This window comes from Jaculus jaculus, chromosome 1 (assembly GCF_020740685.1).
Source record: "Jaculus jaculus isolate mJacJac1 chromosome 1, mJacJac1.mat.Y.cur, whole genome shotgun sequence".
Classification (NCBI taxonomy): domain Eukaryota; kingdom Metazoa; phylum Chordata; class Mammalia; order Rodentia; family Dipodidae; genus Jaculus; species Jaculus jaculus.
Window position 1 is genome coordinate 57,474,785 of NC_059102.1, and position 24,951 is coordinate 57,499,735.

The 24,951-nt window shown below is 42.7% G+C and overlaps 1 protein-coding gene across 2 annotated transcripts in view; it reads right to left on the reverse strand.

Moving 5' to 3' along the window:
- Positions 1 to 24,951, reverse strand: part of Dock8 (dedicator of cytokinesis 8) — a 254,630-nt gene that overhangs the window by 198,277 nt on the left and 31,402 nt on the right. Inside the window, exon 1 of one of the 2 annotated variants that reach the window (XM_045144663.1) lies at positions 14,294 to 14,309. The exons of the other annotated variant lie outside the window; for it this stretch is intronic. The gene's annotated coding sequence lies outside the window, so the exon portion shown is untranslated. Of the gene's footprint in view, positions 1 to 14,293; positions 14,310 to 24,951 lie in introns of those variants that run through there. 2 annotated transcript variants of the gene reach the window in all.

The window sequence follows — 24,951 nt, forward strand, 5'->3', positions numbered from 1 at the left end:
AGGCTAGGTCACAAAGACATATGTATGTATGTATGTATATGTATGTATATGTATCTATATTTTGAGGCAAGCACAACAGACTGGCATTTTTTATGTGTGTGTGTGTGTGTGTGTGTGTGTGTGTGTGTGAGAGAGAGAGAGAGAGAGAGAGAGGGAGAGAGAGAGAGAGAGAATTGGTGCACCAGGCCCTCCAGCCACTGCAATCAAACTCCAGATGCATGCACCATCTTGTACACATGTGCGTCCTTGAGCGCTTGCATCACCTTGTGGGTCTGGCCTATGTGGGACTCGGAGAGTTGAACATGGGCCCTTAGGCTTTGCAGGCAAGCGCCTTAACTACTAAGTTATCTCTCCAGCCCATCACAAAGGTATATTTAAAGCACAATGACGTCAGAACATAGAAAACCAATACCACTAATGATACAACTACAAGATTAATAATAATAATATTAATAAGTACTTAATAGGCCAAAAATTTGAGACATACACTGTATCTAACATGACCATATGTAAAATTTAAATATAATATTTTCACATAATACTGAGATATAAATAAAACTTAACTTTTCTCCTGACAATGTGTAGTCATATTATTAACTATTCAAATTGTCAAACTTGGGCTGGAGAGATGGCTTAGTGGTTAAGTGGTTGCCTGTGAAGCCTAAGGACCCCGATTCAAGGCTTGATTCCCCAGGACCCACGTTAGCCAGATGCACAAGGGGGTGCATACATTTGTAGTTCGTTTGTAGTGCCCATTCTCTCTCTCTCTCTCTCTCTCTCTCTCTCTGCCTCTTTCTCTCTGTCTGTAGCTCTCAAATAAATAAATAAAATAAACAAAAAAATTTTTTTTAAAAAAATTGTTAAATTTCTTGGCTCCCAGTCTTCACTGTGTGATACACTTAGAGAGGCAGGAGACCTAGATTCTGTTCCCAATGTCGGCATCCCCTTTCCCTCCACAAAAACAACACAGTGTGGACAGAAACACAACCCCCAAACGTGCACCCAATCCAAAAGGTGTGCACACAACCGAGGCCAGGCCATCATGGCTCCCTCCTGGGATGTGGAATGAGGACGGCACACAGACAGTCAGACGCTGGCGTGAGTTCACGTGTGTGCAGTCTTCATGCCATGACTCTAGGGAGCGTGAAACTCAGAGTTTCAGTGGCCAGCATGAATTATACCCCTGCATTTCCTCTAGCATCTTTTTTTTTACTTTGTCTTTAAAGAGTAAAGGAAAGCACTAGTGTGAGGAATAGGTATTCTAATATATTCTGTGAGCCACGGAAAAAATGCAAAGTTCCAATGACATGCCATTCCACAACATCGGGGTGCCCATGACAAAAGTGATGGGCAAAAGCAGGTGTTGATAAGATACGGAGAAACTGGGGCACACACACACTGTTGGTGGGAATGTTAAATGGTGCAGTTCTCCTGGGAAACACCTTAGCAGTTCCTCAGAAAGTTAACTATATAAAAAAATTTTCCATATATATCAGCAATCCCATGCCTAGGTATATATATCCAAAAGAAATAAAAACACACCTCCACATGAAACTTTAATATGACCACCTATCACAGCATTATTCATAAGAGCCAAAAAAGGAGCAAAAGTTAATGTCTGTCAGCTGACAGGGGAACAAAAGGTGGTCTATCATAAAGTGAAGGACTGCACAGCAGTAAAGAGGAATAAGGCACTGATCTATACCACCATATGTGGGAGCCCTGACTACACTGTGTGAAGTGAGACAAACTAAATCCTAAGGCCACACATGTGTGATTCCTCACACAAAATGCCCAGGGCAGTAAATATGTACACACACACACACACACACACACACAGACACACACACACACAGAGAGATTAATGCTTGCAAAGAGTTGGAGGAGTCGTAGAGAAGTGGAAAGTGCCTGTGGAAATATGGTTTCTTTTTGGAGTGGTAAAAATGTTCTAAACATTGATTGTGGTAAAGGATCAATAGCTCTGTGACTATATCAAACCCCACCAAGCTGTACACATTAAATGTGTGAATTGTATAGTATACAAGCTATAACTAAAGTTATAAAGTTAATTTAGTTAACTAGGTATGAAAATTGTGTGTACAATAAGTACAAAGGGTGAATGCAAAAAATTACCAAGTTTAATATAACTACATGGAGGGGAAACTTCAGACTTTTTTGTCTCCAAGTATTTATGACTGATGTTTATAAATTGGATTAACACTAGTTAAAAAAACAAAAGGTTATATTGTCCAAACAAAAGGCCTCTTCTGTATAAATAACAATGGATCTTGTGTTTGGCAGGAGAGCCAAGATAGCCAAGAGTCTCTCCACTGACCTTTGCTGACCTTCAAGCTGACCTCTGCACAGACAATAGTTTCTTCAAACCTTCTGTCTGCAGCTCCTCCCCCAATACTGCTGAGATCACATATTTGAGTTTCACAGCCATCCTGAACCCTTCCTATCACAAACAGAAAGGTGCAATGTCCAGGCAGTGCCATCACACTGGACCCATGACAGATTCTCAAGGGACAGATTACTGATGTCATTTTGAAGCAAAATATAAAGTTAATCCTCCTGCCTCAGCTTCCAGAATGTTGGGCTTGCAAACATGAGCCACCCCCCCCCCAGTCTTACCAGTTCCTAAACAGGGTCAAATGTGATTCTGCGCCAGTCTCCCACGTAAGAGTTTCCTAAATTCAAAGCCGTATAACTAATCTTCCATCATACTTGGGAATCACCCAACACTTAACTCGATGCTATTTCCTTTCCTACAGGATCAGTCATGCAAAAGGCAGTTAAACTTGTCACTTCAAGACCGTCAAACATAGAGGTGAATTGTTTGTTCTTAGGATAAAAAATTATATGTCATCCTATGAGGAAAAGAATAGCTTCATATCATTTAAACAACTTGAAAATAAACTTTCCCATTGAAAACCTACACATTTATTAAACTGAAAAAAAAAAAAAGTGAGAACATTAACAACCCACGTGGAGGAAGTGGAAAAAGCCAGCGTCCTACAGCCCTGGTGGGGCTGCATATTGGTTCACGCCTCTGGACAGCAATACGAGAATGTGTGAAGAGGACCCTGTAACTGCCTTCACTCCTAACGCTTCCACCACGGACAGCATGCTCCACGGAAGTCATACAAACACAAACATAATGCAGCATAAGCAAACACAATCTTGGCATAAATGAATATCAGAACTCTACGCGATAGAACGATCTAATCAAAACTAACCAAAGCACCCAGCATGAGGGAGATCAGCGAACAAAAAGTAGCACAAAATACTTTTAACAAATGGCAGAAATATGAATTAAACTATAGAAATATATGAACTAAGCTCCACTTTAAAACCAGTCCAAGTGAGCTGGAGAAGTGGCTTAGTGGTTAAGGCATTTACCTGCAAAGCCTAACAAATCCTAGTTCAATTCCCCAGTGCCCATGTAAAGCCAGATGCACAAAGTGGCACATGCATCTGGAATTTGCGGTGACTGGAGGACCTGGCGTGCCCATTCTCTCTATATTGTCTGTATATCTCCCTCTGTGCTTGTAAATGAATAAATAAATGAATATATTTTTTTAAAGTCTGAGCAACAGAATACAAGAACAGTGTATACAGACGCTTCTGCATTTTCCATGGGGTTACAGCCTGATAAGCCCCTTATATTTGAGGATGCTGTAAGTGAAAAATGCACTCACGGTGGTGCATACCTACAGTCTCAGATGCTCATGATGCTGATTTGCAAGTTCAAGGCAGTTCCTGTCCAAAAATAAAAAGGAAGAAGGGCAAAGGGCATGTGTCGCTCAGTGGGAGAGACCTGGCCTAGCACGCTCACCCCAGGTGGTGGTTTGACTGTAAATGCCACCATAGGCTCATGTGTTTCAGCACTTAATCCCCAGCAAACTGCTGTTTGGGAAGGTTGTGGAACCTTTAAGAGCCTTGCTGGAGGGAGTGTGGGACTGGGGCCAGGCCTGGAGAGCTTATAGCCCATTCTTGCTTCCTCTCTCATTCTCTGTCTCTCTCTCCTTCCGTTCTTCCTGTTGCTGTGATGTTGTGAAATTGGCTTTTTTTCTCTTGCCATGCTTTTCCTGCCATGATGACCCTACCCTCCACCCTCGGGTGCTACAAGCCAGATGAAACCTTTTTCCTTCCCTAAGTTGCTTTTGGTCAGGTATTTTGTCCTAGCAAGGAGGAAATAAGCAATACACCCAATACTGCATTAAAAAAAAACAACGCACTTAACACACATAACATACCTAAGTGACCAACACTATTGCTTAGCAACATAACACACTAAAGCTTCAGTATTTCTCCCTTATGATCACGTGGCTAACTTGTGCTGTGGTATGCTGCTGCCTACTACAAGTTAGGTTTTACTAAAAAAATGAATCATTTTTGCACCATTGTAAAGTCAAATATCACACGTTAAGGGGCTGGGTTGATGGCTTAGTTGGTAAAGTGCTTGTCATACAAGCATAGTGGACCTGAGTTTGAATCCCCAGCACCCACATAAAATGCCAGGTGCGGCAGGACGCACATGTAACCCAAGCACTGGGGAGACAGAGACAGGAGGATCCTGGAGCTCCCTGGCCCGCTTGTCTAGCTAAATCCCTGAGCTCCAGGTTCAGAACAGAGGCTGTTTCAAAACAAACAGAAAGAAGGATGTACCGTGGTAGAGGAATGTCTTCCTCTCTCCACATTGACCTCTGGCCTTCACCTGTACCCAGCTACACCCACACATAGACCTAAGCCCATACACATGCCACATATACTACATAACATACGCAAAAATATGTTATGCCCTTATCAAGTCACGTATTGCATGTACACAGAAATATACCCAAGATTGTGAAGTTAAGTTCATTTTTTTCAAGTACATTGCAATTTTAAAAATGTTTTCTCTTTTATATTTCCCGTTTTTCTTTCTCTCTCTATATTTTTTCCCATTTTAAAAAATTGTCTTTTTATTGTCAGCCTGTAAGAATGGCTACATATTCTATTCACCAGTCCCCCACCAGCTATGAGGCTTGGGAAGGCTTATGCCCACCCCATGTATTTTCTTTTCTTTTTCTTTTTTTTTTTCAGTTGACTTTTTATTTTATTAAGAACATACTTTGGGGCTGGAGAGATGGCTTAGCGGTTAAGCGCTTGCCTGTGAAGCCTAAGGACCCTGGTTCGAGGCTCAATTCCCCAGGACCCACGTTAGCCAGATGCACAAGGGGGTGCACGCGTTTGTAGTTCGTTTGTTGTGGCTGGAGGCCCTGGTGCCCCAATTCTCTCCCTCTGTGTCTCTCTGTCTTGCCTCTTTCTCTCTCTGTCACTTTCAAATAAATAAATAAAAATAAACCAAAAACAATTAAAAAAAAAAAAGAACATACTTTGTATGGCTACATCATGTGTTGGTACCATCTTTTCCCTCTTCCCTGCCCCCATTCTGCAGGGGGCTCTCCTCAGTGGGGTTGCTGGTATTCCCTATGGGGTTGTGGATTATGTGTTATGGGTGCAGCAGTCAGTTATTGGGGGAGGCAGTGCCCTGGGCATGACATCTCAACCTGAGGCTCTTACAATCTTTCCACCTCTTCTTGTGCAAAGTCCCCTGAGCCTTTGTGGGTGTGTTTTATGTTTGAAGTCTACTTCAGTGATGAGCTCTGGATCTCTGCTTTGGTTAGGTATTTAGTGTCCTCAGGGTCTGTCTCCTTCACCCTGGGGCTGCTTGTCAGGCTCACCAGGGAAGCGGCTCTCTTGCTCCTCTCCCCACTTCCTCTGTGGTTTCCGCTGGGCCTTGACTGAGATGCTGCAAGGGGTGGTTTATCTCCTCTGGTCTCACTACGTTTCTGTGTGTGCACCCCCACAGAGGGTGTCCCGGAGTTAGGGACCCAGGAACCACCCAAACAGGAAGACAGAGCAAGGGGCATGCTTCCGCAGCACACACACAGCAACCAGGCAGCCCCAAGCCAGCAGCGGGGTGCCAGGCTAAGTTCATGTTCATTTAAAAAATAATTTTATTCATGTATCTGTAAGGAGAGAGAGAGAGAGAGAGAGGACAGACAGAAAAAGAGAATGGGCGTGCCAGGGCCTCTAGCTGCTGCAAACAAACTCCAGCTTCATGTACTCCTTTGTGCATCTGGCTTGACATGGGTACTGGGGAATCAAACCTATGTTATCAGGCTTTGTAGGTAAATGCCTTAACTGCTGAGCTATCTCTCCAGCCCCTAGTTCATGCTTTTTTGGTTTGCTTTTTGTTTTTATTTTCGAGATAGAGTCTCACTCTAGCTCAGGCTGACCTGAAATTCACTATGTAGTCTCAGGGTGTCCTCGAACTCACGGCAATCCACCTACCTCTGCCTCCAGAATGCTGGGATTAAAGGTGTGTGCTACCATGCCCCGGTACACTTTTGTTTTAATTTATTTATTAGAGAGAGAGAGAGTAAATGGGCATACCAGGGCCTCTAGTCATTGCAAATGAACTACAGATGCATGGACCACCTTGTGCAGTTGGCTTATGTGGGTACTGAAGGATTGAACCTGGGTACTTAGGTTCACAGGCAAGCACTTTAACTGCTAAGCCATTTCTCCAGTCTGTTTTTGTTTTGTTTTGTTTTTGTTTTTTGTTTTTTGAGGTAGGGTTTTACTCTAGCTCAGGTTGACCCGGAATTCACTATGTAGTCTCAGCGTGGCCTTGAACTCATGGCGATCCTCCTACCTCTCCCTCCCAAATGCTGGGATTAAAAGCACATGCCACCACGCCTGGCTTTTTAGTCCACTTTTTTAAAAGTGCACATGGGCAAGATGCTAAATGGAATTTTAAAAAGTTATAGGGCTGGAGAGATGGTTCAGTGGTTGAAAGTGCTTGCTTGCAAAGCTTGGTGGCCTATGTTCCATTCCCCAGTACCCATGTCAAGCCAGATGAACTAGGTGATGAATGTATCTGGAGTTTATTCACAGTAGCAAGAGGCCTTGGCAGTTCATATTCTCTGTCTCTTTTTCTCTCAAATAAATAAAATATTTAATTTTAAAAAGTTACAAAGACATCAGCGACTAAATTTACTGATACGGAACTTCAGTCCCTAGAGACCATTTAGTACCTTACTATCCAAACCATCCCTTCTCACTGATCCCCAGCCCTAGTGCAGGGGGCTCCGCCCCACACCCCAGAACAGAGCCAGCACGAGAGGTCAGGCTCCAGGTCACGCAGAGCCATGTGGACAGGGGACCTTTTCCTCTGCCTGGATTCTCAGACCCAATGTGAGATGGTAAGTTTTAGGATTCTAGATTTATATCATGATATTTCTCAATGAGTTCAGATGCCCTTTTCCTACAGAATTTAAGTGGTTTATAAACCTTATCTTTTGTTTTCCCAAAGTTAACTAAAAGGGAGGCCTGTGGTTTGTTTAGCGTGCCCGTCCCCACTGCGAGCCAGCGCGGGGCGACAGGTGCGCAGGGCGGGGTGGGGGAGAGCTCTGCGCGTTCATTCGGATCGACAGATGGTGCTGACAGACATTTGGGACCAACACCCAGTGAGCTGACCAGAGAACAGAGCTCGCCAATGCGGAGGCTGGATGGTCTGCACCAACCCATCAGCTACTTCATAAACGTGCAGCTTCCTGCACTCACCCCAGTTCTGAATTAACCACTATCGTGATGCAGCCTGAAGAATTGCCTGAGAAGCCAGCAACCTCGGGTGATTTTTTTTTTTTTATGACCCCAAAAGCCAAACATTTACCAACACTGCATGAGAAAGCGGTTGGCTCAACATTCACTCTTTTTTTCTTTTTTTTTTTAATTTGAGAGCGACAGACACAGAGAGAAGGACAGAGAGAGGGAGAGAGAGAGAATGGGCGCGCCAGGGCTTCCAGCCTCTGCAAACGAACTCCAGACGCGTGCGCCCCCTTGTGCATCTGGCTAATGTGGGACCTGGGGAACCGAGCCTCGAACAGGGGTCCTTAGGCTTCACAGGCAAGCGCTTAACCGCTAAGCCATCTCTCCAGCCCTCAACATTCACTCTTCAAACACACAGAGCACAACAAGCGCCAGGCCCTCGGCAGGCACTAGGGCTGAAGGGGAAAACGTTGCCCTGGCGATCCTGGAGAGCCACAAGGATTGTCGGCCAGCAAGTACAACACAAAAAGTGGACGGTGCAGCTTCAGTAATGGATTCTGTCTCAGGGAAAGAAGGTGGAAGGGCGATGGAGGAGAAGACCCAGTATCCTCCTGTGGCCTCTACACGTGTGCACATGGGACACATGCATCTTCGCAGACGCATATACACATATCACATGTACATGCCAAGAATTAACAAATAAATGACATCTAGCCATCAAGTTTCTCCCTTCTTCCTTCCAGCATTTTAACCAGCAAGCAGTCCTATTTTTTTGCCATGCGTGTGTCTAGAAGAATGGGAACTCGGGGACACAATCCTGAGGTCTGTCATTTGCCAGCTGTCTGAATTCAAGCACATTGGTTAACAAGGCTTAGTTTTATTACATGCAAACAGGAGGGCAGGCTATATGACTCCCCTGAGCACCTTTCCAGCGCTAACCAGCAAGATGTGCAGGAATCTCGGAGCAGAACAACCAAGACCGCAATCTACATCAGCAGCTGAGCTAGGAAACCACAGGGCCCCAGAAACCTTCTCTCCGGCTTTCAGCCCTGAAGGAAAATCGTGCGGGTGTGCCCGGCAGCCAGAACGCCTGGAAGGATTTTCAAACAGATTCAAGGAATAATCCTGTCTGTAGCTATCTAAAGAGGTTTGAGGTACACTTGAGATTTTTCTGAATATGACATGTTGTAAAAGACAGTAAGGTAGTTGGGGAGGGGCAAGAAAAACAAACATGTAATTTACTCCTAGTAACTTAACAGCTAACTGTCAAACTCAACAAATACAAAGTGTAAGGAGCAAAGCTAGTAATAAATAATAATTACAGATAAGCATTTGGCATAAATAATACCTTTCAAAGTGGCCATTTTTAGGATGAGAAATGGTTTGCTCCAAATAAAGGTGTAATGCTATTTACTTCTAAACCCTCTGAATTACAAGTTTAGGGAACAGTGTAAAGAAAATCAAGGTTTAATTTTTTTTTTTTTTTGGTTTGTAAAAAGGCTGACTCTGGATGATGTGAACGTCAAAGGGTAGGTTCACAGGGCAAGGCTGGCTCAGGAGGGACGAATCCCTGGGCTTGACCACAGATGCAATCTTACAGTCTCACATGTGTTAAGTGCACTTTTAAATTGAAAAGGCTCCAAAGTAAGTTGTATGGCAAATTACACATATTTGTATGTATAAAATATATCTAAGTATATCAACCCATGTATGTGAGCATATATTTACATATACATATGAGCATATATTTACATATACATATGAGTCACGAAGTCTGGAATGAATCCTTCAAAATTCTTCAGTCCGAGGCTTCCTAGTGAACTACTTAAGACTTAGAGCTTCTCATATTTCCCCTCACTTCTCACACCAACACTGCATAGTGAATGCTTTCAGTAAAGCCAGTCGTTGAAGGGTGGAGATGACTTGTTTTCCCTTTGCTGCCAGGCCTGTTTATTCCTCACATGGTTCCAAATCCTTTTCGTTTGGAAAATTCCTCTGAAGACAGAGGAGTATTTCTTAGCCACTTTAAGTGTCTGAGGGTTGCAGCAGCACCCTAGGGCAGTGGGTGGTGTAGTGACTTAACTGCTGCCCATCACCACCTATCATCACACAAACCAGCTCCCTCCTACTGATGAGGCAGCATTGGCCAGGACAGACTCTGTTCAGCTGTCGGGGTTCTGCAGACAAGTGCATAAAGCTACAGATCTAAGGAATGTAAATGGAAGTCCCAAAGGAAGACACTAACTAGAGCAGAAGCAACATTTAAAGAAACATTGTAGATTTCTTTACCAGATGTTAAAGATGCAGGTTTCCAAAGCTCCGTGTTGACCTGTTGGCATGCACAGAGCTTTAAGACTATAGGGTAACTGCTGAGAATACAAAGATTCAAATTGTCAGTTGGCAGAACACACTGACTTCAAACTGTAATAATTAGAACAAAGCCTAACTTCTCAATAAAAAAAGGGGAGAAATCCAAACACCTCCAAAGAACTAAAAGAAAACAACCTACCTAGAACAGAGAAATAAAGATTGTCAGATTAGCAAAAATGAAGAGAATTTATTGCTAGCAGAGCCAAACTAAAACAAGTATTAGAGAGTTCTTTGGGCAAAACAAAAACAACCCCAGATGACAGATAGCACAGAAATGGTGAAAGCCATGAAGTCTATCAAAAGGTGAACGTCAATAATACTTATTGTGTATGGTGTAAACTTGACCATGGCAATGTCGAGCTGGAAATATGTATAGATTTCAAATACATCTCAATGGCAACACAAAGCATGGGTGAGATGAGAAGTGTTTAGTCTTTGCATTGTCTGGGACATAACAGTATTAACATTAGATTTCTAGTACACATGTTGCTGTAATTTCTATGGAACTAAGAGACAAGTTAGAAACAGGAAAAACAAGACCCACATTAGGAGTGTGTGTCTAACCCTGAGATTTCCAGTGTGTGGATGTGGCACCATTGATCATTTACTAGTGGTTAGCACTTGCCCTTTCACTTAATAAGTACATAGAAATACCTTCCTTTATGTTTCGTAGTCTCTTGGAGTTTCAAAATAAAACTGTGCCCTCCTCATATTTGAAGTGCTTGAGCTGGTATCTAGACACCTGGATTTACTGCTGGGCGTCATTGACTGATGGTTAGATTTGTGACCCATTCTTTGTCTAGTATGACCAGTTTCTAGAGGCCATGTGTTGCATATTCATAAAAGATCTCTTAATAGGGCTGTTCTCTGAGGAGCTGGCCTGGTCAAGGATTTAGCAGCAAGCCCGGGTGACTTAGTGAGGTGGCCCCATGAAGATCTGGAAAGCCCCCTGGTCTCTGTTCCCCAACCTGGCTGCAGTAGTGCAACACAGACGCCTTTCACTTTAAGGGGAAAGCTTTCTGTCTGTGCTTCCTCCTCCCCCTCTCCCCCTGAGTTTGCTTTGCTTGGTTAAATAGTGGAACCTACTAGGATAGAAAGAGTGTTCTGAGCAGAGACTCCATCTGGGTCAAATAATTCACTGATTTTTTTTTTTTTCTTCAAGGTAGGTTTTCACTCTGGTCCAGGCTGACGTGGAATTCACTATGGAGTCTCAGTGTGGCCTCAAACTCACGGCGATCCTCCTACCTCTGCCTCCTGAGTGCTGGGATTAAAGGCGTGCGCCACCACGCCCGGCTCTAATTCACTAATTTTAACATAAGGTAACTGTTGCATCTTCAGGCACTTACTCAATGGCTCTCCAAACATGATCCTTAGACCAGCCTTGTCAACATTCTCTGGCCTGGAAACACAAATGGAGTCTTCCTCAGAGATGTACTGACTCCTAACCTCTGGGAATAGGTGCACTGATTTATTATAACAACTCCTCCAGATGCTTCTGATGGGCGCTGGAGTGTGAGAAGCACAGGTCTCCTGCTGGCAGACAGATGCCACTTCTCCCAGACTCCTTACTCTTCCCCCACCCACCTCCTGTCATTTGGCCTCACAGTCTCCTTTCCTTGGCCTAAACAACCTGAACCGCTAGTTAATTTGATAATCAGGACTGTAATAGACATCCATTTAATGATGCCTGTATTTCCTCCTTAGCCAGATTTAAGTACAATATACCACTTTAGACAAATAGTTAATGTGCTCCAAAATAACCACTTTCCTCATTCCCTTCTGCCCTAATCCCCCAATACTTCCAATCTTTTCTCAAATTAATTTTAGCTCGGAGAATGGAAAGAAACAGCATAGTACCCTTCCTAAGTTATTAAGCTATTAATGGTTAACTATTGTTTATTTTAAGAAAAAGTTCTCAAGTGAGCAAAAGTCAAAGCCCAGGAAGTTAAATATTTTGAAGAAAGCATGCAAGGTTAAGGCAGTTGTGGAGAAAAAGAGATCTCTTCAGTGAACGTAAGAGAAAGCAAAGATAAGACATAAGCCCAGATGTCTGGGGCTGACTTGTTAGTGCAGCGCGCATGCGGAGAGGGCTCAGTGGATAAGAACACTTGCCATACAGCACAAGTACCCGAGCATGGACCCCCAGAGCACGCACAAAGCTGGACACCGCGTCGAGCTTCTGTAAGCTCAGCGAGCCTATGACAAGAAGGGAAATGGAGCTGAAACTCCCAGGCCAGCTAGCCTGGTAACTTCAGCAGGGAACAAGGGACCTTGCCTCAAGCACTAGCTGGAAGGTGAGGCTTCACCTCCAAAGTTGCCCTCTGACCTCCACATGCATGCCATGGCATGTGTGTGCCCACACCCACACACACATGAACACTCCCTCAACACACACACACACACACACACACACACACACACACACACACACACATCAAAAACAATGTATTGAACACCCACCAGTTCAAGGTTTTGGGGATACTGCACTGAGGCAGGTCAACACAACCCCACCCTTATGTGAGCTTCGGACACCAGTATTCTGCACGAGGCACTGTCCTCCAAGGCCCAGTCTCCTGCCAACACTTTCCAGGAAGCAGCTGTGTCTTTCCATTTGGACAAGTACTTTCTTCCTGGGCTCAGAAAGAGCCTTATTCTTGTGTTGTGTCTACTATGTGCTGCGACTGTCCTTCATGAAGTGAGTCCCTTGACTCACATGTTACCAAGTGCCATGCATGTTCACAGAATACTACATACAGAAGCCAAGCTCCTCTGAGGGCTTCTTAGTAAGTAAGAAGACCCTGGGCGCTGAGCAGTTGTTCAAGATGCCAGTTGTATATGTTTTGGTGAAGTAGTGAGGCCTGAGTTACAGGCCAAGAAGTTATTTTAAGTCAAGAATCTTGGCTAAATACACTAACTTTCTCAATGTTTTCAGAAAGTGGTATTTTATGCAGTATTTTTCTCCATGTATAATATTAGAATAATGCCATGCCAATTTTATAAAAGCATAGCAAAATTTATACTATTGAGTATAAACCACTCTTAATACTGAGAAATGATAAATGGTTAGAGAACATGACTGGTAAAGTTATATAAACATTTTAAGGAGCTATTTGGTAAATGTGAAGATAATATAAAAAATATAAATGAAGACATTTATGTCCTGTGATAAATTCACTACTTATTGCCTACTTTTTTTTTTATTACTTATTTATTTATTTATTCACTTATTTGGGAGAGAGAGAGAAGAGGCAAATAGAGAGAGACAGGGCACACCAGGGCCTCCAGCCACTGCAAACACACTCCAGACACATAAGGCACCTGTGCATCTGGCTCATGTGGGTCCTGGGGAATCGAACCTGGGTCCTTTGGCTTTGCAGGCAAATGCCTTAACTGCTAAGCCATCTCTCTAGCCTATTATTGCCTATTTTAAGTTCAAAACAGCCAACAAAGTCTCTAAGTCTTAAGGATGACCTAAAGCCATTCTGTGAGACTACTAGAAAATTATTTAAAAGCTGCATATAGTTGGAAGTGTATTACACTTTCCTTTTATATTGAGACAGCAATTTTTTATTTTACTTTTTAATTTTTATTTATTTATTTATTACAGAGAGAGAGAGAATGGGTACACCAGGGGCTCTAGCCACTGCAAATGAACTCCAGATGCATGTGCCACCTTGTGCATCTGGCCTTACATGGGTAGTGGGGAATCAAACTTCGGCCCTTAGGCTTTGCAGGCAAGTGCCTTATCTACTAAGCCATCTCTTCAGCCTTTATTTTACTTTTGAGAACTTAAAACTTCCTGATGTTCAAGTTAAGACTACTGACAGGCATATTTGGGACACTTCCTTGGTTTGTCCTGGAATCTTTTGTCTCTTTTCTTTTTTCTTTTTCTTTCTCCCTCCACCCCCAAGGTAGGGTCTTGCTCTAGCCCAGGCTGACCTGGAATTCACTGTGTAGTATCAGGGTGGCCTTGAACTCTCAGTGATCCTCCTACCAATGCCTTCCAAGTACTAGAATTAAAGGCATGCACCACCACACCTGCCCTTTTTTTTTTTTTTAATTCTTCTAGCAGTGATCCTCAAACTTCATCATCCACAAGAATGAACTGGGTAGCTGGCCATTCAGGAAGACTTCTGAGCCTCCCCTCTAGGGACTGTGATTCATGAAGCTGAGCACAGCCAGAAGGTACATTTTAATAACCCAGGAGATTCAGGTGCAGTGCAGATCAGTAGATCTAGAGAACAGGCAAAGACCACCCTGGGAACCCAGTGCCAGTGGAAAAGTTGGCTGAGAAACTCCATCTTACCCCTGTTATACCAACCTCAACTCAGGCAATAAGGCGTATGCGGCGTTCACTCTGATGGAAGTAGGACTCAAATGGAGGCGGTTGTGTGTATGGTCCCCTGCTTTTCCCACTAGGAAATGATGGGTCAATCATTTAACAAGGTCCAGTTCCTAGGTTGCCTTAAGTAAATGTTTTGCTCCTCACCACTAGGTAAACAAGTTTTTCAAGGCAGGTTAGATTAGTACAGGTAAGGATGAGGAAAGAGCAGGGTGTGGTGGTTACACGCCTTTAATCCCAGCACTAGGGAGGCAAAGGTAGGAGGATCGCCATGAGTTCAAGGCCACCCTGAGACTACACAGTGAATTCCAGATCAGCCTGGGCTAGAGTGAGACCCTACCTTGAACCTCCCCCACACGCTGAAAAAATGAGGAAAGAGAAAGGAGGAGAAAAAGAAAAATGAAAGAAAGGTAATATTGTTCACACAGTGAAATGAATTGTTTTGTAAGTACTGATTAATTATAGGGTTTGTTTCAGAAAGCATTACTCAGCAAGGCCCTATACACTGGCCAGTAATAGGATAGTAAGAGCTGAGCATTATCCATGCTGTGTTCTCATATGCTCTCCAGAATCCATGAGGGTTAAGAAGTCTTTTTCATATGTGTTTAATCATAACAAATTATGGGACAGAACTACATCTCTCTGTGACATCTTGCTGTCTGTTTCCTCCATCAGCCACCAGTGCACTCACCCCAAGTTTGTGACTCTGCCCAGGCATGGCTATGACATCATGGCTTTGTCTTACTATCCACATCACGCTTCCTAGTACGGATCACCCATGCAGTCTCCAAATATGAAACACAAAAGAAAAAGTACTTTCCTCAAGTAGCATTGCCTTTTCACATTTAACAGAGGACTACCACTTCGCTTTAACTTACTGCATTTCTACAATGCTCTGTCTTAAAAGCTTCTGATGTTTGAAAATATTTCAAAATCATGGCAACATTCCCTTTCCCAAGGAGTATGCATGTGGCTATGAAGCCTGAGGGTGTTCAAATGCTTTTGAGCCGGATGACTATGTATTAACAAGCTGAGGTGAAGTTAATCCATGGTCATTAGCAAGAATGAGATTTCAGAAAAGAAACACCCACGACCAGTTTTTGAAAAGACTCCGTGACACATGGTGGAGAGGCCAAATGTGGATAAAAAGGCAGTATCTGTACAGCATTGGTTGTGATGTCCCTTTGGGTCAAAGGTAAAGTGCTCCTCACAAGAAACAGCTAGCTTTGCTGATCTTATACAGTGCCTCTAGTTTTGCATTCTCTATGGTCTTATGAAGCTAACCTTCCCGTTTCAGACCTGAGATGAGAGTGGAATTCTTTAAGTTCTCAGGATGTGTACTGTGGGCTTTTCCCTAAAGGAAGTTGCTACAATAGACACACTGAGCAGAAACCTGTGGGCAATAATTTAAAGAAGGGAAATTCCTTGCTACACTTGTAATTCTTACCACCTAATGCATCTATGAGGTGCTTAATGACCAGTTACATAAAAGAATATAGGAACTAACCCTTGTCACACTGTAAGATCACTATATCAGATTATTCTATTTCCACCTAATCTCACAGAGGGACCCTGAGGAAATCAAGCTCATCCTATGGGATCTAGAGAATTGAGGAAGAGGTCCCAATAAAGCAATGGTGGGAATGGGGGTACAGTTCTCTATTAAAAGGGATAGGAAGTTAATAAAATAGAATCAGGTTTCTAAGGCTAGTTTCAGGGGAAAAATGATATTCTGAATCAAATCCCTATAGCTCTTTGTGCTTTGGAAAACCCTGGAGCCAACTGTTCCTAACGTTTGGTTTCCTTAGATCAGGATTAGGTTAGAAAGTAACAACTACTATACATGCATGCTGGCTTCCAATATAAGTTAACAATAAAGCTTGTTTAAATTAACATAAGGAAGTTTAAACAGGTATTGTTTGAGATGAACAAATCTAATGAGAAATGATCTTTAATATCCTCATGTTAACTTACACACAAGTTAGTTTTTACAAGGGGTGATTACCATGGTTCAAATCTTACTACATCAATTATCAAAGGCATTATCTTGGACAATCAACTAGCCCAGCTAAGTGCATTGCAAGGGGGGAGAGGAATAGAGACACAGACAGGAGGATAGTCGTGGGCTATGAGAAGCTCTCAGTGCATAGAGCTGTGAGGGGGAAAGACAACAGTGAGGCTAGCAGGGAGGATGGAGGAACTGTAGAGAGCCTAAGACCTAAACCTGTCAAGCTATGAAAATGGAAACTGCATTTAGACACCTTATGTGTTGGCTACGTAATTTCCAGTTCATTTTACTTTCAGATGTACCTTTAAAGTATTGCACAATTATGTGAGTAAACATGAGAGTATTTATCATTCATATAACTGGAAGAGCCTACAACTGCCCCATTATTACTACAAATAAGAATTCTAGTCACAATCCAGAATGTCCACTGTCTAATTGGGACTATTCTGTTGAGCTCATTTAAGATTCACAATCACCACATGGGGTAGTGAAATTAGAAAACTGAGGCTAAAAATTTCTTATAAGACTTTATAGGTCAACACAGAAAAGAAAGGTGACAGAAGGGTGCCCTATTGGGAAACTTTATCATGGAAACAACTCAGAGAAGGCTGAAACAGGAGCTAGGCTTCTGGTATTTTCTTTTCCCAGAAGATTAGCAATGGAAAGCTGGGCATGTGAAGGCTTTCTCAAGAAAGGATATTAAACTTTACTCTGACTCTTGAAGAGAACAGGTTTTAGCTTGTTGCTGAGACTCTGAGCCCAGCTTCAATGTCATTAATCCTTTCATGGACAAGTAATTCTGGCATATGCTTCATACATAATCCAAATACTCCTATTAGCAATTGGCACAGCTTTGTTAAAAAGTCACAGAATATTTATTTTCAGCAGCAATGAACATTTGTGTACATTATTGTCACTTTTTTCAACTGCAAATAAATCTAAAGTACAATAAAATGAAACTTTCTGAGGTCCAAAAATCTGTTAAAATAGCAAATATTTTCTGTGGAATGGGAAATAGGAAAGGCAGAGCAGGTACCTGGAACAGAAATTTCATCCAAATCTTTATTCAAGACCATTCCTTACCCAGTGTTTCCTACATTACCTTGTCTTTTCTTTTTTCCTTTTTTTTTTTTTTTCAAGGCAGGGTCTCACTCTAGCCCAGGCTGACCTCTGGAATTCACTCGGTATTCTCAGGGTGGCCTTGAACTCACAGCGATCCTCCGACTTCTGCCTTCCGAGTGCTGAGATTAATGGTGTGGACCACCACACCCGGCTTACCTTGTCTTTTCTCTGTTCCCTATGACCTACTCACTCCCATTAGAAAGGAGACACCCCCTCCTTTCATGGTATCTGTCTCAAAGTCCCCACCTTTCCCCTTTCTCTGACCGCCAGGCTTCTTCCTCCTTCATTGGCTCTAATGCTTTAAAAAAATTTTTTTTTTTAATTTATTTATTTGAGAGTGACAGACACAGAGAGAAAGACAGATAGAGGGAGAGAGAGAGAATGGGCGCGCCAGGGCTTCCAGCCTCTGCAAACGAACTCCAGATGCGTGCGCCCCCTTGTGCATCTGGCTAACGTGGGACCTGGGGAACCGAGCCTCAAACTGGGGTCCTTTGGCTTCACAGGCAAGTGCTTAACCACTAAGCCATCTCTCCAGCCCTAAAATTTTTTTTTAAATCTATTTATTTGAGAGAGAAAGAAAGAAGCAGAGAGAGACAGATAGAGAGAAAATGGGCATGCCAGGGCCTCCAGCCAACTCCAGATGCATATACCACCTTGTGCATTTGGCTTATGTGAGTGCTAGGGAATCAAATCTAGATCCCTGGCTTTGTAGGCAAGCGCCTTAACCACAACCATCTCTCCAGCCCTGGCTCTCATTCTTGACTCAGTGTTCTTTAGAAGTTGCTCTGGACATAGCCAATGACAATCTTTCATTGGATAGCCAGTGTGGTGGTTTGATTCAGGTGTCTCCCATAAACTTAAGTATTCTGAATGCTAGTCTCTCCAGCTGATGGCGATTGGAAATTAAAGCCTCCTGGAGGCAGTGTATTGTTGAGAGCAGGCTTATGGGTGTTATGGCCAGTGTCCTCTTGCCAGTGTTTGGCACACTCTTCTGTTGCTGTTGTCCACCTTATGTGGGCCAGGGGATGATGTCCACCCTCTGCTCATGCCATCATTCTCCCCTGCCATCATGGAGCTTCCCCTAGAGCCTATAAGCCAAAATAAACCTCTTTTCCCCACAAGCTGCTCTTGGTTGGGTGATTTCTACTAGCAATGGGAACCTGACTGCAACAGCTTGTGACCTTTTCCGAGTTTTGCACTGACTTGTTATTTTTGTCCATCAAATGCTATGGATCTCCAACCCTCCCTCAGCTATGAACTCTGTCTTATGAATGCCTTTGCTTTCTTAAATTGACTTTCCTCCTTTTAGCTCCTCTATTATTTTTTCCCCAATTAGTGGTATTTGGATATATTTGAGAGACAAGCTCTGAGGTTTCAGAAAAGAAAATCTTGTTCCAAAAATATGGGGAGTTGTCAAAGAAAAAATGGGGGATCCCAGCAAGAGAACTCCAGTATTATGTGGTATTAGAAAGGACTGCTTAGATGCATCTACAGGAAATAGGTTCTGTAGATAATTACAAATGGTCTTTTCTCAGAGAAAATCATGTTTCTAATTGTTTCATTCCTTCAAGGGACAATGTCAAAACTGTTGAGCCCAAAACTACCCCTTTTCATTTAGCTCAGATAGAAACAGTTTTCCTAAAGAATGTAGAAGGAATTTCTAGAAAGCAATTAATTGTTCTTCTCATGCCCAAAAGAAAGCAGTAGCCTGTGAGCCTAGGCCATTTCCTGTCCCTCTAACATAATCAGCCTAGGCCTGTTCTGCCCTCAGGCTTGAACCCCCGCCGCCCCGCCACTCCTACTACAGACATGGAGAATGCTTATGCCAGAACCCAGCGACAGTTGAAAAGACCCTGGTGTGTGGAGACGACAAAGAGGTCACACGGTTACAACACAAGACTCTTCTTTACCTGGCCTGCGCTCTATGATGAAGGCCCAGCTGCAACTTTATGGGGCTTTCAGTCTGTTAGAAACTGTCTAGATGCCATAATTAAAAGTAGTCGTATGTCCTTTGAAGGGCCAAACATGGCTTGGCAGATTTGATGTACCTTAACCAAGTCAAACAGACAAGAAAGGCTCAATATCATATATTAAATTTCTGAAAGAAATTTTATTGAGGCATTCAGAATGACGCTGACAGTAGATAAAACATCACTGACTTTTCTCTTCATCTACCTCTGTGGAGTAATAGTCTGTGGTCAGAGGCAGGCTAAGCTCTGGATGAGGACTTGTTTTAACTGCTTCACAGAGTTTATTGCCCTGCAGGAGAACTCAGTGAGGTAACCTGGGTTTAGTATGAATGCTCTAGTGCAGGCACCTCTATTTCCAAAAGCCATTCCACAGGGCTATCTCTGGACTTGAAAAGTTTCCAGTCCTTGGTGTTGCTGTAAGATTCTGGGAGACTTCCCAGTAACCCACACCTTCCCTGAAATCCTATGTGGTCTCAGTTAAGGGAAGTGTTTATGGCAGCAATATCAGTTTCAAACATAACAGGTGCAAAGAGTAGAGTGTGAGGATGGGACATTGGGTTTGATATGGGACAGAGTGACCTCTCTGTGACCCATTTTTGGTGGAGTAATCTTCGTTTCATAAGCATGCATCTGCGTCCACCCTTGCTTTACTCTGCTATCTAGAATGCATACTCTGGTCAAAATGTCCATCCTCAAGAGTACCATGTTCGTGGAAGCTTCTCTCTGCTTGTTCAGGCAACACCCCTGCCTTTGGTAATAACCTTTTCTCAGTCAAGATACAACTGAACCTATGACCAGTAACTCTACAGATACTTACCAGCCACAAACCAATCCATGTGGAAGGATGAATTAGTGAAGGGCTAGTGTTGAAGGTGTTTGGGAGAAATGAAAAAAAAAAAAAAATCTAGGTACCAATGGTCCTCTGGAAATCACATGTGGATGAGAATGCTGGAACATGCTAGAAATTGGGGATGGGAATAGGAATCCAAAGGCAATATCACTTCTAGCACAGCTTTCTTCCGGCCCGCGAAGTTGATTTGGAAGGAATTGTGGAGGAAGGGCAAGCACATGAGAAAGAAAGGTAAAAGTGACCCAACTAAATTGGTCAGGAGTCAGGCTGTACAATGACAGAAGGGCTGGGGGCTAAAGGGTGATGTTAATCTAAAGACACGGACCAAGAACAGGGAGAAATGGCTAAGGCAGGGACACTGCAACTTTCTGGCGTTCTGGGGACACAAGCTTAGAGTGAAGAGTTATGTGGCCTCAGTCACACCATGATTCACAGGAAAGTCACCTCAAATGAGGTTTTCTATTTCTCCATCATTTCAACTTCTGAATTGTACTTAATACAAGATTGTTCATCTTGAGCCTATTGAAGTTTCACACACAAAACTACAGCTTGTGTGGTAGTTTGAACAGATGGCCCACAATATATTCAGTGTTTTATTAGTTTGTAGTTTGGATCTACAGCCATCTGGCTGGAAAAGGTGTCATTGCGGATCTTAAGGTGTTTGAAATTCTAATCTGGAGATATTCAAAGTACGCCTAGCTGGAGTTGCTGAAGTATGCTCAGTGGTGTGGCTTTTGGCCTGGGGCTTCTCTCTCTGTCTCTGCTTGGTCCTGTAAAGGCAGGCCAGCTTCTTCTGCCATTATGGAACTTCTCCTTGATCTGCAAGCTTCAATAAATATCCCTTCCTCCATACCCATGCCTGCTTTGGAAGTTCATCTCAGTGAACATAAAACTGTCTACAACAGCTTGTTTAAGCAACTTTCCTTTTTCAGTGTAATGATGATCAGAAAACAACTTTTTATTATATTATGCTTTGGGGTAATGTGACAGAACTAGAAACAGCTTATTTATAAACAATGATATTGTCAACTGAGCTCAAGCTGGAAATATTTATTTCCCCAGAGACTGCCACACTTTAAACAGAGATCTTTAAGACTAGTTGAAAATGTTTGTGTGTGTGTGTGTGTGTGCATGTATGTGTAGCAGGCAGACACATGCCACAGAGTGAGTGTGGAGGTCAGAGGATAATCAGGTGTCACCTTCCATATCACTTGAGGCAGGGCTTCTCCATGTTTCCTGGGCTAGTGGATCTGCAAGATTCCAGGAGATTTTCCTGTGTCCACTTCGCATCTCACCGTAGGTGCGCGGGACTACAGACGCCCAGCTCAGCCTTTGGCATGCACATGAGGGCTAGGATCTGACTCAGGCACTCCGGCCTGCACAGCAAATGCTTTATCCTCCGAGCAGCTATCACTGCAGCTTAGTTTGAAACTATTTTTTAATGGGAGATGAATGTTGCCAAAGTTTTACTGTGAAAACTATTCAGTTAAAAGATCAGCAAATTCAAGTAGATTCTATCACTTCATGACTTTGCCATATTTGCAAAGATATGAAGTAATAATTCACCACCTATCTCCCCCCCGAATTTAAGTCAGGTGTGTGGGGGGGAATATTAGTAAAATATTCACCTTACAAGCATGAGGACCTGAGTTCAGAGCCCCAGCACCCACATAAAAGCCAGGCAGCATGTGCCTATAATCCTAATGTTGGGAAGGTAGAGAAGGGCAGGTCCCCTAAGGTTTATTGGCTAACTAGCAGTCTAGCCAAATCAGTGAGCTCTAGGTTCAGTGAGAAACGCTGTCTCAAAAAATATAATAAAATAAATAAGTAAATAAATAAATAAATAAATAAGGTGGAGAGCAACTGAGGATGACACACGACATGACTGTCCTTCATGTACACGTCCTACACACATTTGAACATGCATATACGCATGCATGTACACTGTACATACATGCCAACCCCCCAAAGTAGATGGCATACCTGAAGATGACAGGCAAGTGTCCTCTTGCCTCCACATGCACACATGCACAAGCAGCCACACGTACACATGCACTCATACACATGTACCATGCAAAACACCAGAAAATTCAAATTAATAACAAGATAAATACAAAAACACTTCTGATTACCAGGTGTGTACAATAAACAATTTATTCAGAACTAAACGCTACTTTAGATGTAAGGGTGAAACTATTTTTAGGAAGTATTCAAAGGAAAATATACAGACCAGTTAAAACCTTTTAGGCCTGGAGTGGTGGTACATGCCTATAATCCCAGTCCTGGGGAGGCTACATAGCAAGACCACACAAAAAAAAAAAATCAAATAACATTATCATCAAAACCTTTAAACACTCAAGATTCCATCTATATAATTCACACGTGATTTTCAGTGTTAACTAAGGAATTATGACTCTCATATTCATCTTAAAGAGAAAAAATAATGTTGCTGTCACTTTTCCTATGGTACCATCTTTTATCTAACTTTCTTGGGTTTCTTGAAGTTCTCATTTGAAAACTGACAAAATACCTATGAAATACATGCCCATAATCTCTGGATACAACAGTAAGGGCACTTAGGAAGTGGAGAGACAGGGAGGTTGTGAGCCAGAGGTCCCTTTAATCCACATCTGCTAAAGGACAGGAGAGACACATGGGAGTGTCAGCCATCTAGACCCAGGCGATGGTGCGGGCATCACACCCCATCGTGGCTGGGGCCCTTGACCATGAAGAGGGGAAAGGAGAAGGAAAAACATACCTCAGAGAGGGAAGACATGGCAGTGGTTCAAATTGGGGTGCCCTAGGAATCTTGAGGGTAACTGAACATGTCACTCAGTAAATATTGGGCTGTTGAGGACCCAGTCTGATACTTCCTCTTTATATCTGAAATTCAAACTGGTAGCAGATCTGGACTGGAACCCAATCCAGTCTGAACACCAGGACAGTAGCTGCACATCGTCATGTATGCCAGATAAGTAATCAACAGTAGCTGATTCTCAGTGGATTTGAGGGTGGGTCATAATGTCAATAATACTCAGAGTCAGATGAAAATAGAAATATATTTGTCACTAAAAAATGTAGACATGTGACTTCCCAGTATCCAGAATTATTTTCTCTCCCATCTCAAAAAAATCTAGCTTCTTATGGATGGATCTGGAAAGGATTATACTAAGCGAGGTAACACAGGCCCAGAAAGCCAAGCGCCACATGTTCTTCCTCATATGTGGATCCTAGCTACAGATGACTGGGCTTCTGTGTGAGAAGGAAAATACTTAGTAGCAGAGGCCAGTAAGTTAAAAAGGAGATATAAAGGGAAGAGAAAGGAAGGGAGGAGGGTACTTAATAGGTTGGTATTGTATATATGTAAGTAGAATGATTGAGATGGGGAGGTAATATGATGAAGAATGGAATTTCAAAGGGGAAAGTGTGTGTGTGGGGGGGAGGTATTACCATGGGATATTTTTTATAATTATGGAAAATGTTAATAAAAATTGTGAAAATAAAAATAAATAAGTAAATAAAAAATAAACAGAAAAAAAATCTAGTTTCTTGCCTCATACTTGCCTCATGCTGATTAAACCTCTACAGGCTAAGCAGTATTTTCAGTTTTTAAGTAGCATTTCAAGTTTTGACAGTATAGTAGGAGAGGAGAGGCTAGAACCTTTAGTGGCTTGTTTTTTTTAAATATTTTGAGATAAGTTCTTTCACTAGTTCAGGCTGACCTGGAATTCACTATGTAGTCTCAGGGTGGCCTTGTTGATGATCCTCTGACCTCTGCCTTCCAAGTGCTGGGATGAAAGGCATGTGCCACCACACCTGGATTCATAGAGCCATTAGTTTGAAAATGCATTATTTGTTCACAGTTAACGCCAAAGCAGGATCAAGTCAGTTTGGGCTTTTGTCATGGAAAGACGGTAGATACGTTTCAGATTTTCTAGGCACCTAGAGGAAATGTCACTGCAGATTTGATTTCCAGCATGTTGAGATAGGAGTCCATCTTTCTCTAGTTCATCAGTATCTGACCCATCTGACATGAAAGTCACCATATAATGTCATGAAAAAAATCTCAACAAACTCCTTGGGAGGCCATGATGAAAACTTCTTCCAACAAGCAAGCTGACATGTTGGTAGATAGCAAGGATTGGTAATAAGAAATGAAAGTTGGTAAAAGCATGTGCTGGGTCTCAGCTAGACCTGTGCGTGAACCACAGTGCTGCCAACCACATCCTTGGGTGGCTGCTTGACCTTCCCAAGCCTCAGTTTCCACTTCTGCATCCTAGGAAGAATAAGCACATCCCTAACCTTTTAGGATGTTTTAAGAATTACACAAGATAATGCAGTGAAAGACATAGTAAGTGCTCAATAAAAGCAAGAATTAATTTTTAAATGAGTAATGAATGCCTTGTCTTTTTCCTTCTGACATGGCAAGAAATGTGGCCCTGGCTTTTCAGTTTCCCCTAATTTATAACTAGCTTTCCCTATCAATGAAGTCAAATTATAACTTTAAAATTTTTTTATTTATTTATTTGAGAGAGCGACAGATTAAAAAAAGGGTGGGGGAGAGAATGGGTGCACCAGGGCCTCCAGCCAACTGCAAACGAACTCCTGATGCACGGGCCACCTTGTGCATCTGGCTTACGTGGGTCCTGGGGAATTGAACCGACATCCTTTGGCTTTGCTGGCAAAC